At 38.5% G+C, this 19,770-nt stretch overlaps 1 protein-coding gene across 7 annotated transcripts in view; it reads left to right on the top strand.

The window, feature by feature from the left end:
- LOC137177060 (neural cell adhesion molecule 2-like) overlaps positions 1–19,770 on the top strand; it is a 432,349-nt gene that overhangs the window by 129,495 nt on the left and 283,084 nt on the right. The gene's annotated exons all lie outside the window — the stretch shown is intronic.

Genomic DNA, 19,770 nt, shown 5'->3' with positions numbered 1-19,770 from the left:
GGTACAAAGAAAGGAACTTTTAATTAAGTGTTTTTGGTTTTTAATACTAGGTACCTGCCAACACAGAGTCTGATCCAATACTTATATTTGGTCCTGGCTCAAAACTGTTATGTCTATAAGCTTATATTATAGATATGACATGAATGAAAGTTCAGCTGGAAGAATACGACTCCTGAAACTGAGGAGATGTGATCAGCTAGATCGTAATCCTAGAGTAGACGTCTGTCAGTTTTGTGGAAACTACAAAAACAAATGATCTTTGGTCAGAACGCACACAAACCCATCAACAGCCAAAGTTTCACTTTAGTCTGTCATCAGGTTACTCTCACAGTTAAACTTAATTAGCGACAGCTGATAATATATGACCTGCCACCAGCAACATTTGTCATTTTAACCACCGGAAGTGAGTGATGGTCAGTGCTGCTAAAAATGAGATGCTGCTGCTTGAATGGTTTGCAGATGAGACAGAGAGGAGAGATAACAGATTTGTTATCGTCAGAGTACTGCAATTACATTTATTTTGCCAATCATGGTGTCACTCACACTGGCACATGCAGCAGAATGCTCACACCGTAGAGAGATATATTGTTTGTCTCATTTTAGGGATGTTTTTATCAGTTATTAATGTTGCAATTGTCTCAAGTGTTTGTGATTTGAGTCTTTTTTTTCCCCATTGGTTTTCCAAATTGTGGTTATATACAGTAAATATGATGTTGCCGTTTCATACTGTGAATTGTAAACTTAGGCTGACTGTGTTCAGTGTATTCGACACTTCTTGTGCTTAAAAAGTTACAAGAGAAAATGACATCCTCAACTCTTATTAAAGCAAAACATTGATAGAAAGGCTGTAGCTCGGTTATTGATAAGGAACCGCAAGAATGGAGCTCTGCAAGTATTAATGTTGCCTCTTTTAAACGTGTATTTGTATTTTAATCTCTTTTTTTTTTGTCTGTTGAAGACAAAATGTGCCTTAAAAGTAAGCTGGGTCATTACTGCACTTTGATTCAAATGTGAAAGCTCTAAAAAGAAATTAGGGGCCATTATTCCAGTGTTGCAATTTAACCAATTTTATGTTCCTTTATCTCTGTCTTTCACCGTCGTACAGGATACTCATTTTTCACACACACACACACACGCAGACACACACACACACCTGCCAGGTCATAATCTTTCTTACTGCATCTAGCGATATGAGGAAAGCTGACTTTTCCACATCAAGATGAGTAGGGGGAGGAAAGGCATTATCAGCCCCGGAGAAAGATAAGAGTTACGTCGGTGGGCCAGGAGTCCTGTGTAAAAAATCCAAAGGTCACCTGAGCTTGACTTCAGACCAGCAGACATGGAGACACTGAAGGTCAGACAGATTGAAGGGGTAATCCATTCACAAGGATGACCTTCAGTTTCACCCGGGTCTTTTTTCTCACTGCGCTGATGCTTTGCAAGACTTTATCCCCCGACGTTTTAGGATGTTTTTGTTTTTTTTACACCAGATAATGCGTAGGGATTCTTTCTTTGACAAAATTACAGCTATTACCATTCAGAAAAGGTGACCAAGTGAATGAGAGAGGCAGTGACAGCGACTAAAAGTACACCTGAAGCAGAGCACTGAACCCTGGTAGTATCAAGTAGCATATTAATTCTAGTGGAGGAGCATCCTGGATAAGTGGGGCCCCTGGGCACTACACACTCCAGTTATAATCATAAAGTCACTGCAGCTGATAACATAATAAAATATACAGTGTAATGCTAAGCAGTGAAATGGATGTAAACAATCTAACAGCAAAGACAATCATGCAGATGGAAATTGCAAAGGTGGTGTAAGGTAAGAAGTTTATACAGCTTGGAGGTGAAGCATCAGCAGTACACAAGCTGTTTATTTGCAGAAAAACTGGAATCTGGCTGAACTGAGACATTCAGGCTCTTGCAAAAATTAGATTCTTGCAAAAAAACCCAAAACAAAGTAAGTGCACATATGTCTTGCAACAGTGAAATCCTCTCACACAATCAATTTATGTGTTAGTAGCAATGACATTTCCACATTTAAAACTTCAATAAAAGTTCATAATAGCCTTCATCTTGTCCACACACTGGAAAAAAAATGTTCTTATACCTTCACATTAAGCTTGTTTGCAGTGTTTCTTCGACCCACATCATGCACCATTTACTCCTTTAGTGCAGTTTGTTTGTGCAGCTTAGGTCATTCAAAAACAAATAAATATCCGCGCTGAAAGGTCTTACAGTGCAGGTCTCAGTCCTCCTCCAAATGTACTCTGGTGCAGTCTGTCAGGAGTGATAATGCAATACAGATTCTTATACTTCTGTGCTGGAACAACTGTACATCTACTGTCTTAGAAATAAGTCATAAACCATAGGTTTTCAAAGGGGAAAAGATGAATGTTGACATCTCATAGCCAGCAGTTTCTCATTTTGAAAAGCCCTGCACAAAAAAATTAATTGAGGGCAAATTGCAGCCTGGACTGATGATCATATTCGACTATTTCTCCCCTGTGGTCTCTACCGCTCTGAACAGCAGAGCAGGTGAAATACAGGATAGTCCATAATGCTACCAGTTCTCAGTGAATATTGGACTGTCACCAATTCTGTTTCTGATTTTGATCTCTAGTTTAGTGGAGGAGTGGTGAAGGTGTAGTTTTGTAATCTTGGGTTTTCATCTCTGTTTCTGGCAGATTAAGTAGTTCTGCTGGCCTCACTCGCTTGACCTGTGACCTCTAGTGTGGTTCTGGGATGGTTTCTCCCAAATGTGAAGCTAGGAGGACAGTCAGTACTTCTAAATCTGAGGTTAAGAATTCTGCCAGGAAACCGGGGATTTCCCACTTCAGGTTGGTAACAAATTGTTGTCCCAAGTTAAGGACTTCAAGTATTTTGGGGTCTTGGACACAACTACAGGTAAGATAGGAGATCGACAGGTAGACTGGTGTAGAGTGTGCATTAATGCAGACATTGTACTGAACTGTGTGGTGAAAAGGGAGCTAAAAATGACGATGAAGCTCTTGATTTAACAGTAATCTGCATTCTGACCATCACCTATAGTCTTTAGCTTTTGGTAGCGACAAAAAGCAAGAGATCCAAGCACATTAAATGAATTTCACTCACAGGGCTTACCCTTAAGCACAGGGTGAGAAACTCAGACATCTGGAAGGAGCCTAGAGTTAGAACTGCTGCTCATTTGCATTGAAAAAAGCCAGTTGAGGTACAATATGTCCACTTGGGACGATCTCCCAAGGCAGGAGCTGAACTCGTTGAAGGAGTAATATATCCCATTTGGCTTAGGAACGCCTTGGGATACCCTTGGAATAGCTGATGGAAGTAGCTCGGGAGAGGGGCAATGGGGCTACTTTCCTTCACCTGCTAAATGCATGGATGGGTGGATGAATCAATAAAACTTAGTTAAAGTTACAGCAACTCCAAAAGTCAGTCCAATAAGCAATGTGTTTTACTTGTAATTGGACACTATGCACCCAAGGAAAGCCAATACAAGAACAGATTGCATTTTACCTTGGTTTGAACTGAACAAAAATTAACTGCAGGTACAATGAAACCTTTAACTGCCTCCTCAGTCTGGTGCACCACATTCTTTAGATGTCTTTAGTTCCTGGCCATTACCTATAACATTACTCCCAGCTTGAAGACAGTTGCCACACAGTGTGGAGCCATTAGGAAGGAAAGTTCTCTAGGGGGCTAAAACCTCTCTTGGATTTTCCCAGCCTCTCGCCCCTATGACCGTGCATCGTGTCGGCTGAGCCTAATCTGACAGGATGCTAATAGATCTTCTAATTAACATAATGTCCACCCATTAGGAGTGGTTAACCTTTGACTCACCACACTGACAGGGATAATAGGAGAAGCGGAAAGAAGCACACAGATGCTCTTGCACTGTGAACTCGTGTTTTTACATATTATTTACACACTTCACACATTCTGCGCTCATCTGCACACACGGATTGGTTCTTTGACATGTCTTTTTGACACACACTCATATGTACATTCACCGTGCATGTCAATGCTTCCGTCGGTTCGGTCCTTAAGCTATGCTATCAGCTAGACGACAGGAGCACAGAGCGGTCAGGCCGTCGTCATTTCACCTCACTGAACTACTGTCAGCGCCTCGGCAACAGTCAGGAACCAAACCCGACCACTTTCCGCAGCCTTGAACTTTGATTCGCTCCTCTGCGCGTGCCCGCTATACACACACACACATACCGCAAACATATGTGCGTCCGCGTCGCTGATCCATCATGACGTCTCATTCCACCTCATTTCCTCAGACCCCTGCTTCTTTCTAATTGAGGCGGCAGCGAATACAATTATGGTGAGAATCATCCCGGACTGATGTGAGGACGGATTAACGGGATTAAGAAGATAATCTGTTGACCCTATGGCCCCGGCGCAGTATGAGGCTGGGAAGGCAATTTGAAGCAGAGAGGAAAAGAGATAGGGGGGCTTTAATGAGCGAGCTGACGAAAGCCTCTGACCACCGAGAGGCTCGCTTGGCGTGCCGCTGGGGGATTACTTTCTGCAAGACTCCCCTTCACAATCTCACCTAACCCTTCGCATCCGCGCCGCTGCCCACACAGCTCACTCCTGCTTCGAGGATGTTCAGGAACAGCCTCATGCATGTGTTCATAAAGGCTGACACGCATGCCGCAGGATTTAACACCAACTGTTATTGTCGCCTGTCTTTGAGATTTAGTGGGTGTTTGAGTAAAAGGAAATTTAGAAGTGTATTGAATAAACAAACTTAGTTTACGAACCTTTTTATTTGACTAATAAAGTTTACAAGTACATTTTATTTCTAGGCTGATCATTCTGAATCATGGAATGGACACTTTAATTTCCAGGAAAACTGCCAGTTCTGGAAAACAACTTTCATGGTAACCTCATCATTCACAAATGAACGTTATTTATTTATTTAGTTATTTAGATTTCCCTTGTCTCTGTGTTGTCCCATCAAATCAAAAATCTTTCATCACCTTCAAGCAGTATTAATTAAACAATTTTTTGGTATGTTTGTGTCACCCAATAAATTATAGTCCAATATTTACTCTCCTTTTAGTTCTGTTTTGGTTTCCACCAACTATTGGGGGAAATATTTGGCTCTTTAGCTAAGATGCTCACCTAGCAGCTAATGTTTTCTAGTGTAAAGTGGATTTATTAGAGCTTTTCCACTGACGAGATTGGTGGCAGTGAACCAAAACGGTAAAGTTGTGGGCAGCAAATCCAAAACGATGATCTGAAAGATGCTCCTTAATATTCTCTCTTTAATAATTCTCTGTCTGTCCATCACTATGAGCAACCCCTTTCACATCTAACATAGTCATCGGACCCATTGTTAATTTTGATAAGTGCAGCTTAAGCTAACAATCAATTCACATTTTGAGTTGTTTTATGTTCTGCCTAACATCCCGTTTCAACAGGACATACATCAAATTGGGCACAAACTGTTTTGTATCTACTCAGTAAGTAGTGTCAAACTGAAAAAGGCAAAAATATTGCAACATATTGTTGGCTGGATCAGAGGTTATAACAGTGAATACGTTTATATAAAAGCTTTATCCTGTTTTCTAAGCAATAGGTAACAAACAGGACCCTTTTCAGTTTGCCTACAAGCAAAGTTGCAGAAAGGAAAATGCAGCTGTCACGCAAACCTGAAACATATGCCAGAACTCTATTCCTGGACTTTTCATCTGCATTTAATACAATTCAGCCTGATTTACTCCTGTCCAAACTGATTCAGTTACAGTTCAATACAAACCTCATTTACGGGTGCAACTCTTTTCTCACAAACAGAATACAGCCAGTAAAGGTAATTGATACACTTTCCTCTCCAATCAGAACTAATATTGGAGCACCTCAAGTAGGGATGGATGTCGTTAGGATTTTAATGATATTATATATTGATACTTATCGATACGGATACTTATCGATACTCTTATTTGGTGCAAAAAATAAACCCATGACATGAAAAGATGTGAAAAGATTCAAGTTATTTTTTCATGCCTTTTTTTTTTGGCAGAAATAACAAGTTAAATTGTTTCCTGGGTTTCCTGTATATATAATGAGGAATGTAGCTGTGGCTGCTGCTCAACTAATGTTGTCTATGGGATTATTTAGGAACATGTATTAGAAGTGCTTAAAACCAATGTTTACTGTGTTCTGAGTCAGTAACAAGAGTGTTACCTTGACTTTAGTTTGGCAAATCCCATCAGCATCGGAGCTGGGAGGCTGCACTGAGGACGTACAGTAGCTGCAGCAGCTGCTTTGCTAAAGCAGTCAAACACGCTGCACTACATCAGATTTATAGAAAACTATGTTGTATTTGTAAGTGTTTCATGAGGTTGCCGGTGTTACCCCCTTTACACACAACTACCTTTCTTTTAGCTGCATTTTCATTCAATTTAGTAAAGTGAACCCACACTTTTGAAAGTTTTGCACTGTCAGCCATGACCGGAGAGGACAGCATGTAAACAGTTACGCAACGTCAAAGGTAATCACCTGACGCAGGCAGCTTTGTCATCATTAGGGAAAGGTTAGGAATTTGAAAATGTCAGCTATGTTAGAATGAATTAACATGATGTAAATACCGACAGCAGCACAATTTGTCCAGGAGCTTATCAATATTTCAGTACTGACCAGTCAGGAACTACCAGTTCTAGATACCCATCCCTAACCTCAAGGCCGCATTAGCTCACCTGTGTTATTTACATTGTACACTTCAGATTGCACCATCAGTGTGTCCAACCGGTTTCTTCTAAAATACTCTGATGATTCCACCTTACTATCTCTGCTGACTGACAGCCAGCCAGTAGCAAGATTATTTTTCTATTTTTTAAATCGGTTATTCAGAGTGTGATGCTGTACTGCAGTACGGCCTGGCTCAGCAGCCTATCTGTGAAACTTAAAACTAAACTACATAATCAAACCCCAATTTGTGTGAAGATTATTGGCCAACCTGTTGCACACTCCTTTTAAATAGCACACAACAAGAGCATGCTTAGACTTGCTAATAGTATCTCTTCTGACTCCTCACATGTTTTAAATGGAGAATACCAACTTCTGCCCTCTTACAGGCAATTTAGAGTCCCTCAATTTAAATGCAAGCTGAAGAATTCTTTTAAACATTAGTCTGTTCTGTTGCTAAACCAATCAGTGTTGTCCTAACTGAGATCTGAATCCAGAGGATATAACATGACATGTATGATTGACATGACTGTTTGATGTGTTTTGTACATCTATGAAAACTGTCATATGTTTAACTGTAAGTCTAATCTGTGTGTAAATCTCTTGAACAGAACTGCCTGAGGATGCAAAATGAATTTCAATGTAAACTGACAATATAAGTTGTATCATATAATTAATCAGACGATCCAGACACCTTAAAATCCTAATTGCGGTGTTAAATTAAAGACAAAATAACCCCATAAACTGTGTAAAAAAAGAAAAAAAAAAGAAGAATTTTACAGCTTCTTTGTGACCGAGGCAACTGACAGACTGTAAAAGTTACTTATGGATGCAGTCAGAAGAAAGTTTGCAGCACCACACACCTAAACATATAAATATTCGTTGAGAAGACCCTGGCAGTGTGTCATGTCTCTGTGGTTTTCCTGCAAATATAAAAAAAAATTCTGCACACTTGCATTGACAGACAGGTGCATCAGAACAGCAGCCATTTGAACAAAAGATGAGAAACATGTTAGATTATTAGACAATCTCATTAACAAACAGTAAATGTGTCACTATGACAAGGATCCTCCTCAAGTTGTCTGTTCTAGTTTTGTTCTTCAAACAGTGAGCGGGATTACCTTTTTATCCTTTGTCCTGCAAGTAAAATATACATCAAATTTATTTTCACCATATGACCTGTCAGGTATCTTAGAAACCCTTTTAATTTAATAGCTGTGATATTCTTGTAACCGTTGTTGATCTGCGGCACTCTGGATCAATGGCAGAGATTAAAAATGACGTTTAATGGATGTTTGATGGGTTTAAGTGACGCTCTTCACTTAAGCTGCAAATCATCTTCCCTTTGCTGTCTAACAGATCTGTCTAATAATGTAAGAATGAAAGGTTTTCCTTCAGGATGTGATTTTCATCCCTTGACACCTGTCTTGTACGTTTCAAAGAATAACAGGTACTTCAGCCCTCACTTGACAAAACTAATAAATGTACAGATAAGATGCTGTAAAGTCAACAACTATTAAATGATCGCTCCTATATGTACTGTGGAATATATAAGTGCTCTTTTGTAATCCTTGAAGTGTGTTTCACTCACTGTTATTAAATATATACATCTGACAGGTCACTAAAGCAATCAGATGGGTTAGTCATACATAGTCCAGCTATGCAAGCCAGCCTTTACTTGTTGCTATGCCAACCCATATGAGACACCCTGATGGTTAAAAGTTTTAAAGAAAACTTTTCACAAATGTAAAAATATTACTCACATACATTCAGGCCAATGCCTATACAACACTATACAAATGAAAACAATTGGGCAGCCTTGCTTATGGGTAGCAGATCATAAGAAATAGTGAGATGCAGTATATTTTGAATGTTTGATACTATGGTAAAAATGCTATAAATGTTGAATAGAAGTAGTATAATAGAGTTTAATAATAAGAAAGACATCAACAGATCACTCCAAATGGTGAGCTGGCAAGTTCCCCTTAAGAAGATCTCCATGCAGTTAGCGATAATAGCTAATGAAGGGGGCTAATTTCTGTGTTTTACTTGTAAAGTCATTTGAAATCGAAGTTTATTTGGGAAACTTTAGCAGGCTCGGGCTGCTTGCCTTGTTTTGGTGGAATTTCCTGAATCTCTACATCAGAGTTGGCGAGTGCAAAGTTAGCATGACCCACATGGTCACAATTTTGAGAGCAAGGTTGACCCAGGTTGAAAAATATCAAAACTTTCTTTTAAGTTATCAAATGTGTTTTCATTTTACACAGTTGCATAAATGTTATTTGTTAGGTCACTTCTAACACATTTATAACCCAAAGAAGAGAGATAAAAGAACTCAGATTTGTAGGCCTCCCAAACTTTACACCAACTGATAAGAAAATTAGTTTCCACTAGGAATCTCTCCTCCACACTGTCTTTGTTTCTAAAGTAATTTTCAGTTGCACAACTGATCTATTGAGTTGAACATGATTTTGAAAGAGAAATATTTAACTGAAAAGCGTTTCAAACAAATTTGCGTTAGTCGCATAGCAACAGCACCACCGGCACATCCCACAACCATCTTTTTGGAGCATGCAACGTTCTCAGACTGTTCAAACACAATTAGCCGATCGTTTTGTAACTGATTTATGTGTGCAGGATACAACTGAGGATAGAAATGTTGAGGAAACTGAGTCAACTCCAAGATAGCAGCAGTCTCTTTGCAGAGAGATACAGAAGGTGTGAATGTGTGTTTCACTAAGACAGAGACACAATGTAGGTGCTCTGTGTTTTTTTTTATTGCCAAGGGGCCGAGTGATTCCTCTATCTGCGGTCCACATTGTGTGCTGAATCAGGAGGCTGTCCTGGGGTTTCTCAATCACAGCTTAGACAGAGCGGCTGGGTTCTTCTCTCCACCAAAGATAGGACTGTTGCTGTTGTTTTTCGAAGGCCACATTAAATTTGTGCCAGTAAGGTGTTAAGCAAGAGGGCTTTTTAGGCTTTAGCCCCACTTCTACTTAATAGACATCATTTATTTAGTGCTTCTAGTTACTCTTAAATGTTTACTGAGCAGGATTTACTAACATGCCCGTTTTTGTGCTCAGTTTGCTTTCTCAATCTCCCGAGATCCCCACAAACATGGTTTTTCTTTTGTGTCATGTCATGCATATTTGATTCATGCTTCTTGTTTGTCAGCTACTGCGGCACCAGCGCGGCTATTGACACATTTGCGTTTCCCGTTTCCCTGTGGAATTTCATCATCATGCAACAATGAATTATGTTTTTTTATCAGCCTAATGCGGAGATGTTTACAAAGAACACGGCTGGAAATGGTGCACTGTCATTGCTAAGTATTCATACTGCATATATCTGCAAAATATCCACTGTCAGCAGTTTTTTTCATTTGTTTTTCCTGCAGTGTTTGCTCCTGGTAGCTAAGCCATGCTTTACACCTGTTTAATTAGGCAACTCAAAGCACTTGGTTATGGTCAGGGAAAATCAAGTAATTGTGGTTTCTACATCTACGTTTGTGAATGGATTAAACAAACATGAAACAGTGTGTTAATTAGTGAGCTTTAGAGGCTAGTTGTGTCTCCCTGCTTCCAGTCTTTATGCTAAGCTAAGCTCTCCTGCACACAGATATGAGAATGGTATCAATCTTTTCATCTATTTTCTGTGTGTTATAAGGATGTCACACTTTCTGGGTTGCACATAATGTTGTTAGCAATATGAACCCATTTTTACAAGATAGTGGTTACATGTTTTACACTGCCATTGTACATTTTGGTTTGTTAATTTAGATTGATTCACTGTTTCGCACCAGGGTGGATATTTGAATCTGAGCCATGATTTTGTGTCTTAAAGTCCCCCTCCATTCAAAAGTATGTTTTGCTTATTGTTGCTACAGTTGGATATTTGAGCTTCACTGTGCAGAATGATGTATGTGCAGTTTGTTATCACATCTGGGCTCACTGAAAATCTCAGTTCAATATAAAATATTTGTGACATCACAACTGATTTGGAAGCCAAGTGTCTTCCAGCATACAACTTACATCATTTTGATGTCATTTTGAAGCCTCCAGTGCACAAACACTGAGAATGGACTTCACAGTGAAGAGGAAACATCTTGTGTCCAGCAGTTAAACCTCTGAAAAGACAAATATTTACATATTCATAGTCTGAAGGTTTTAATGAGATAGAAGGAGTAGATGTAATTTAAAGGATTTTAATGAGATAATTGAACTTTTTTTTATATCTAAACATATTAGACACAAATTATTATTCATAGTAGAGTATTTTAGATAGATCTTAAAACATGCCTGGAGGGGATCTTAAAATCACAGAGAAGATAACAGATTAGGGAAAAAATTTATGACACAGCAAGTGAATATGTAAACACGCATTCGCACCCATATGTGCAAATTCAGATACTTTCTGTACTTAGATAATACATTCAGGCTCTATAAAATGACACACTGAGGTTGACAGTCTGAGCATGCTCTGACCATCTGGAAATCCCTTCCAGGCTGACAGACCTTCAATTTATCTAAGTCTACATCACTTTGGACCATTTGCTGTATGCACACAACTTTGAGCATGTGTAATTTTTCAGAATCAACAATGTCCCAATAGCTCTGCTCCCTGTCATTTGCTTAAAAACATCCGTGCACCACATTAATCATAATAATCCTACTTTTCTTGTGTTGAATACAAAGTGTGTTTATGTGTTTGAGAAGTTGCTGAGGCAAGCAGATTTTCACTTGTTTCTTCCCTCCTCAATTTGACCAAATACATAATGTTTTCTTTTCACTTGAAGGGAAAAAACACTTTAGTCAATGATGTGCATAACTCTGTTTGTGTAGCCCACTTCCATGCACCGTTATAAGGCTTATTGTGACATATTATCGAGGCAGCTGATGTTTTGAGGTGCAACATTATGGTGATCGCCCAAATGATGTTGATCAGTCTGTTTTTTTTTTTGCTCATCTCCATACACCCACCAGTCCTGTCAACCAGTGATAGGGCTCTGATTTACCCACTTTCAGGAAGACCGGCCCCTTACGTATCTTTATGATGAGTTGCACAAATCAGTATGGTGTTGGATGGTGGACCTCCCTTTCATCAGCCTACCCAGGCATTTGCACCGTGTTAAGTCCACGTTCGTTCCTTATTCACGTGTGTGTGTGTCCATGAACCTGGCAAATCATCTCCTCTCATCATCCAAAGGAATCCGTCAAAGATTGGGCAGCGAAACGTCTCCAGAGACTCGACAGCAGCTTAATAACACTCACCACCATAACCAGAGTTGGCGAAAGCCTGGTGGCCATTTGTCCTTTTTTTTGCCTTTTTTCTTCTTGACTAAAGCTTTGGGGGTTTGTGGATTTCTGTAAAGTACAGTTCAGTTCCTGATATTTTGCCTCTTTCATGTATATTAATGGAGTGGATAAAATATTAGGAACACTTTTCAATATAAGGCACTCCAGTACACCAACACCACCCACTACAACCTCAATAATAAACATAAAGTAGAATTATCACCTTTCTGACAATGTCAACAAAAACTGAAAATGTTTAAGCTTCATAAATGTAGAATTTATGACAGAGCTGAATTGTATTTGATTGCATTAGATTGGATTGCACAGGTGTTCTGAAGTGGCCGGTGAGTGTAATAAATATATATATATATGTATATATATATATATATATATAAACCTGAAATCACTTCTTTGTTAAATTTACATAATTTATACATCTGCATGGTCAAACAAGGGGTAGATAAAAGTGGGTGTTTGTAGTGTGTTTTCAGTTGTAAACAAAGGAGACAATGACTGCAAACTCATAACTCCTATGCAACCTTTTTATTTTAAATTCTATAGATCACCATTTCAACACATTGTACTTTATTCAGGAGGTTTGAGTTGTGAAAATAAATTAACTGAGACCAGAAAACATCCATCTCTTTAAATGAAATGTGTTTGTTTTTAGCAGGAACATTGAAAATATCATTAATGGTATTACAAGTCATGCAAAAGATACAGTATACAACATATACTACATCAGTCAGTAGAATACATGTTTTTGTTAATCCAACATTCAGAACAGTTGTACTCTACAACATTAATATAGTGTAAAACATTAATAATAGAGCTTTAAAGTGACATTATCTGTATAGAAATATCTATCAAGATGGCTTGTGTCAGATAAGCTATAATCATTGTAGCAGGCTGGAAATATATTTGGCAGCTAACCGGCAACGTTGCAGTCACTTCTGGTCAGAGTGACCTGGTACAGCTGAGATAGCAGCTATGTTATGCAAATAGTGAAACGCTGTTTAATACGCTGCTATTTTGTGTTGCCAAATCATCTTTATAAGAGACATTATTTATGCCAGTGTATTGACCAAAATACTTGATGTCTTAAAGTTGATTTAATCTTGCTGTGACCCAGTTGGTATTTCTGTCTTGTGGGATGCTGCGGAGTTCAGAGTTCTGATAGGACACATATCCATTGCTGTGGTGGAAATGCATCTCTACCTACACAGAAAACAGAGGAAGTCACTTTTTAATCTCACACAACTACAGTACTTAGCAGAGCCCTCTCCACAGAAGTTTAGTCAACCTCTGGGTCACACTATTCTTATATTTATTTTAACTATTGAAGGATTTTAATTCTTGGTGGTTCAGAGTTCACAGCAAGTTTCATAATGGTGATACTAGAATCTAGGATAGCATGTAAGGGATCTTACAGGGTACATAGCCAGCCAACAGTGATCTCTCTTGTGCCTTTTGATGTCTTATGTAAAGCATTTTGAATGGCCTTGTTGTTGAAAGGTGCTGTACGAATAAACTTGACCCATCTTGTGATGCAGCAATGGAACAGTTTTCTGAGTTGTGTGTCTAAAAATTTCTAAATGCTAAAGGGAAAATGTTTCAGAACTTTCAACTATTTACCATCACATTTTATATATTGAGATAAAAAAGCCAACAGACTAAGTGTTGCTTCACAGTCACCTCAGTGATTCATGTGTTGGACCCAGTGTGAGTAGACAGTAGACAGCACAATGAAATGGCTGAGTATAAAATCATATGATGTAACAAGGTCTTAAGCTCTTAAACCATAAATACGGGTGAGGGTTAGGAGTAGGTTCAAATAAAAAAATAAATAAAAAAGGTTGATCATGAAACCATATAACATTACTTACTTTTTAACATTTGCACAAGCCAATGGATTGATTTGTCATCTGACAATTTTAGTATTGCTAACATTGACATCAAACACTCTTATTACACTAACATTACAGTGTCTCCAGTGCAGGCGCCGGGTCTTACCTTCAACATCGTGGATGTAAGCTTTAATCCAGTTGTTGTATCCTGGCAAATTCATCTGTCCATTTATCAGTTTGATCGAAGGAAAGTGATGGTAAACAAGTCAAGTTTTTTGACCATCTTGACATTCTCGCGCAGGCTTTACTCGACAGCGTTCAAGCTTCCCATCCTGACATCAGAAGAAAATGGCCACCGCGTGAATGAAGTCTATACTTCCTTGTTTCAATTTTTGTCCTGTTGTTGTTGCTTTATAAACTGAACTGAATAATATCGAACTGGACTGAACTATAAAGAACTTTTTTTTTCTTTCCTTTTTGCTCTGATATAACCTTCAAAAACTGAACTGATAGTGTTGTTGAGTTTATTTGAATTGAGTGTTTTATTCCACTGTCTTGCAATTAATTATAAATTTGTTTGTGTTATTAAAAATAACCAGGGGCCATATGTATTGTGGATGCATGCATCCTTTGTGGGGTTTGATATCGACTCAAACTTTTGACTGATTTAAACTTGGTAACACTGCTACAACATCCACCTGCTCACTTCTCACTTTAAGAAGAATATATAAAAATGTGTTTTTCTTTGGGGAGAGCTGTGGAGATGAAAAAAATGTTAATATATTTTGACAGACAGAATGAATAAGGCCATACCTCTGCCTTATTGCAGGTCAATACTCTACATATGTGTCAAATCCCAGAAGGAAAGGCATGATATGAGATTTTTGAGACTTGTATGTAAATGCTGTTTTCTCACCTTAGAACACAATTATATTGAGGGGAAAAACCTGTCACAATCTTCTTTGTATGTATTTTTAAAGTCTCCTAACATAGGTCTGACAATAAAAAAAAAACTGATTAAACACTGTCATTTCAGCCACAGATTCACTTGCACAAATCCCTTGTGTGATTTTTTTTTTTTTGTGATTACATATAGGAATAGCAGTGTGAATACATCCTTGGAGTATTGCATTTGGCTTACATGTGTGTAAAACTGGGCCACAATTATTAAAATGTCTTCTGATTCTCAGCATATCTAAAAAAAAATAATACTCCATTGTTGTAGATACAGCCTTTTATTTCTTGAAATACAAAGTGCTCATCAGTATAATAATATATAATTCTACTTTATGTGTATTATTGAGGCTGTAGTGGGTGGTGGAGGTGTGCTAGAGTGCATTTTATAGCATAGTCTTCCAAATTTTTTTTCCACTTCATTAACATATATGAGTATGCCAAAAGGTTAGGATATAATGCACTCCACACCACCCCCCACTACAACCTCTATAATAAACATTAAGTAGAATTATCACCTTTCTGACAATGTCAACAAAAACTGAAAATGTATAAGTAGAATTTCTGGCAGAGCTGTTGGATTGGATTGCTTTAGATTGCACAGGTGTTCCTAATGACGTCCTTAGTGAGTGTATGATTTATATGTAAAATCAAATATGCAAATGTAACTACAGCTGTCAAAGTACAATATTTCCCTCTGAAATGTAAGTATAAAGTGACATAAAATGAAAATGCTATAGTCAAATTTAAATTCCTCAGAATTGCACTGAAGTAATACTAATAGTACTTGAGTAATGTACTGAGTTACTTTCCATCTCTGTATCTTGCAAAGGAAAACATCAATGGACTCAAACTTAAAATTTGTGGTACTGGTTTTGTTATTTGCAGGGGACACAGTGAGCGTAGACATACTACACTGTTGGCAAAACATATTTGTTTTAAGAAAAAGTGATGAAAGCTATTTGTCCCTCTCGCAATAAAAAGGGACAGACTGTGGATCAGACCGTGTTGACATCAAACAATACATTTCGCCACAGTGTTTTTCACATTATGAAAATTTACAGCACTTGACTCGACGGAGGCGTTATAATTGCAAGGGGGGTTGGGGAGAGGAGGGGGTGACTTGTTAACTTGTAAGCCTTACAAAACCTTAACAATGCATTATCTGTGCATGCGAGTCCACTCTTCAATACACCCATTTAACTTGGTTGCCAGGGCAACTGGCTCGCCTGGGTGACAGCGGTGATGACGGAGCGATCACTGACAGTCTTGACTTCAAGAAAGGCCACAAGTTCTTCCACTTGGTGCAAAACACTAAGTCTTTTTTCCCCAGCACAAAGGAAGCTGTATTATGCAATACTGTGCAAGAGTGAAGTGGTGGACCCTTACCAGTGACATGTTTACTGTGAAATGGACTGTGCCTTTTATACACAGTTGGACATACCCTGACAGCAGTTATTATACTATTATTCATTTAAAGCAAGTGGAAAATGTGCCTTTTTAAAGCAAAGTATTGGTGCAAATTATAGTTTATATATATATATGTGTGTGTGTACAGTACACTTACTATTCTGAAAGCGTGAATATCGGACATCTCTTGAAGAACCGTAATTAATGTCGTCTGGCAACCACCATGACGGCATCAATGATGCAATGTAACTTGTTGGATAAAGTTTTCTTTTACAAGCCCTGACCCTCAAGCTGATACATTATCTGTATCCATAAACACAGAGCCACACACTCACATTCATACTCATTGGCCTGTTTGTTGCATTTTTGAGTGTTCAGTTTGTCTGATGCACAACAAACCAGGCCCAAGATTTGCACTTGGGACCTCCTTGTTGCGAGTGAAGGGACTCTTCTCTTTAAACGGTCTTGTTTTATAAATGCAGAATACTGAATGTCAAGAGAATTTCATACGGGGGTGAGCTTATTCTGCATTACACAGTCTTTTTGCACCTCCATCACCCTCTTAAAGGGCAGGTAGACATTTTACATTAGCGGACAGAAAAAAAAAAGTGAACTTTGCTATTTCAATGACTCATGAAGCCACACTGTTAAAACAATTAAAACCATAAATTTGCCCTCCAGCCATGAGGGAGCAAATTGTTTGCGGAAGGAGCTGATGTGGAATTCACACTCGTACTTGTTCTGAAGAAGAAAACTTCAACTTGCAATTAATTTCTTCTTTTAATGATCACACCTTTCAGCAAGGGAAATGCTAGAAGAATATCAAGTGGCTCTTAATGCAGTAAAATGGTGTGATGATGCTGTTGTATTAAAACAAAAAGGCACGGTCTGAATTTAACAGGGACAATGAATTAGTCATTGCATCAATTAAACAACTGCAGCATTGTTGGGTAGACCATAACAAGATAAAACAAAAACAAATCATCCAGGTCTCATTAGGAAATGATTGTTGCCCTCCATTTTCACAAATTGACAGATTCCACTCGGAAAGTTTGACCGTAACGAAAGCCTGAGAGCCAAAAACTCACCTCTAGATGGCTGTTAGGCAGGTTGGGACTTTTCCTTAACTGCCGCATTTACCTTTGTAGCATTAGTCTGTCAGGCAACTTTGGGGAATTACAGCTCAGGAGCCCTTCTGACACATGCCCGTTAGGAGCACAGCAATGTGGGTCAAGTCATGGGCCGAAAAATGAGTATTTGCTGTCCCGAAATGAAACCCGGAGAGGGGACTATGGATTGGGGTTGTGTACACCAATCCCAGGGCTGCTGCCGGCCATTTGGGTGCCTTAAACATAATAGCGCTGTGGTGCAAAGACAGTAGCCTATATATTACACTACAGAACTATAGAACAGGCAAAAAACACACGTCTTCAATAAAATAAACCAAAGAAATGTATTTTCCTTATCAATGTGATTTTATAACAGTTGATTTTTGGGGAGTCTACACTCTATAAGTTTTTCCAAACTTAATGTAGTATAAGCAACAGGAGACCATTGATGTGTGAAGTGATTTTTGGGGACACCACACTGTAAAAGAGTGAAGTTATTGAATATTTTTGTAGTATCTCTTTTCGGTGTTGCACTTTATAGACAATCGGAGGATGGCTCGTTTTGGTGAAAGTTAGGTTGTAGCTCATTGTCTACCTTACTACGGTAGGGAAGAGGTGTCGTGTTTTAACAACATTTCACTTATGAGTTATCGATCCAGGAAGTTTGAATCTGTGAATATATTTCCAACTTTACTGAGGTGCTGTTTGGTGCTCCCTCCAGCACTTGGTGCCCTACACACAGCAAATTATGCATGTGTACGTAGCAGCGGCACTGACCAATCCATCCATCAATCTATTACAATGTAACCACAGACATCTGTTAATGATTTTGACAAAATTTGGAGGTATGATCAGGGTTTTTTATTTGCTCAAAAAGAGGATACATGGTGCTGAAGTGGACTTGGTCTGGCTTCCTTATCTTGGCAAACCTAAAAGCCACAACTGTGGTTTTAAAATCCAGTATGATTTCTGTTTCCTTAAGTGGATCTGAGTTTTGTCTAGTTTTAATTGATCACTTCATTTGCTCCCTAAAGGGATGCTTGCAAAGCCGGGATCTGTTTCTTGGACGCCATGAGAGGTAATAATTACTGCCTCCACAAAATCCAAAATAAGAATTATGCCAAGAATTCTGTAATTTGTTTGAGTTATGTTGTGTGATTGATTGATTTTTGTTGATGGAATTAGATGTCAGTATTGTGTGATAATTCTGACGAGTACAAATGAATTATTTCCTCCTTTTCTATTTACTATTTGACCAACAAAGAAAAACCTTACAGCAAGATGGTTCAGTGCTGGGACATGACATATTACTATCACTTTATAAGGTTGATATGGTGAACATGTTAGCTAAAATTTTCCTATTTACACATCCAGGAAATGCACAACATTCATTTTGCGTCGTGTTTTCTGTCCACTTGATGAATGTAAGTCCAGTATTTACACTTCTTTTAGCTCTGTTTTGGTCTTATTTGGCTCTTAAGCTGCTAAATACTCCACTGAGTTCACCAGCTGGTCCCAAACTTTGCCCGTCAACTGTTTGGTGCTGGACAGGTTTTGTTTGGTGAAAATAGCTGCCTGCCATTGCTAAACACAGGAACTGCTGGCCTGTGAAACCAAAACGATGAGCTGAAAGACACTAAAAGGCTCTGTAGAGTTTCGGCATGATCCGCAACTCTCACATTACACATATTCATTTGATCCATTGTTTACATATAATATGGATTAGTCATATTTAGTTCAAGCGGCATTTAATTTTCTTTATTTTGCACTGGAAAAATATACACTAGAGGTCAAAAATTTTAAAAGGCCATAACTGCTACATCACTTAATCACTTTTAACAGAACTTTATTGGACAACACATTTCAGTACTGTGTTCTGACCTAATGGAGGCAATAAAATAAAAGGTTATGTTGAACTCAAACATGACAAATTGCTCCAAAGGGACAGATGAGGGATAAGTAATCTTCGGCACCATGTGCTTAGTGATTGGGCTAACGAGGTTGCAATAATTAAAGGTCAAAACTTGAAACTCTTAACATAAACCTTAAGAAATTGTTCTTGTTACACTATTACACTTGTGGCTGAATGGCTGTGCTCCTAAAGGTCAGATATTTTAATGTTATATGTCAGAAACACGTCATATTTTTGAATGATTACTAATTTTGAGGTTGTGTTGACGAGTTAAATACACAGATTATTTGATAAGATTTATAGGGAATGAGATAATGTCATTCAAGTGGGACATTTTTCTTGTGTGTGCCTTGATTTCTGAGATAAATGGCAACCATGTTCCTTTGTGGGATCATACAGTAAGTAGGTGGTGAATCCAGGGGCCCACAGCTGGAAAGGGTCCCCAGGATTCTTAGCTGCACCCCTGCTCAAAGCCAACTTAGATGCAAGGACCAAAGATATTTTTTTTCCTCAACTTCTTCTTTCACAAAATATCTGGCACCCAA

Source organism: Thunnus thynnus, chromosome 24 (genome assembly GCF_963924715.1).
Source record: "Thunnus thynnus chromosome 24, fThuThy2.1, whole genome shotgun sequence".
Lineage (NCBI taxonomy): Eukaryota > Metazoa > Chordata > Actinopteri > Scombriformes > Scombridae > Thunnus > Thunnus thynnus.
The sequence above is the reverse complement of the archived record's forward strand: the minus strand, read 5'-3'. Positions and strand labels throughout refer to the sequence as shown.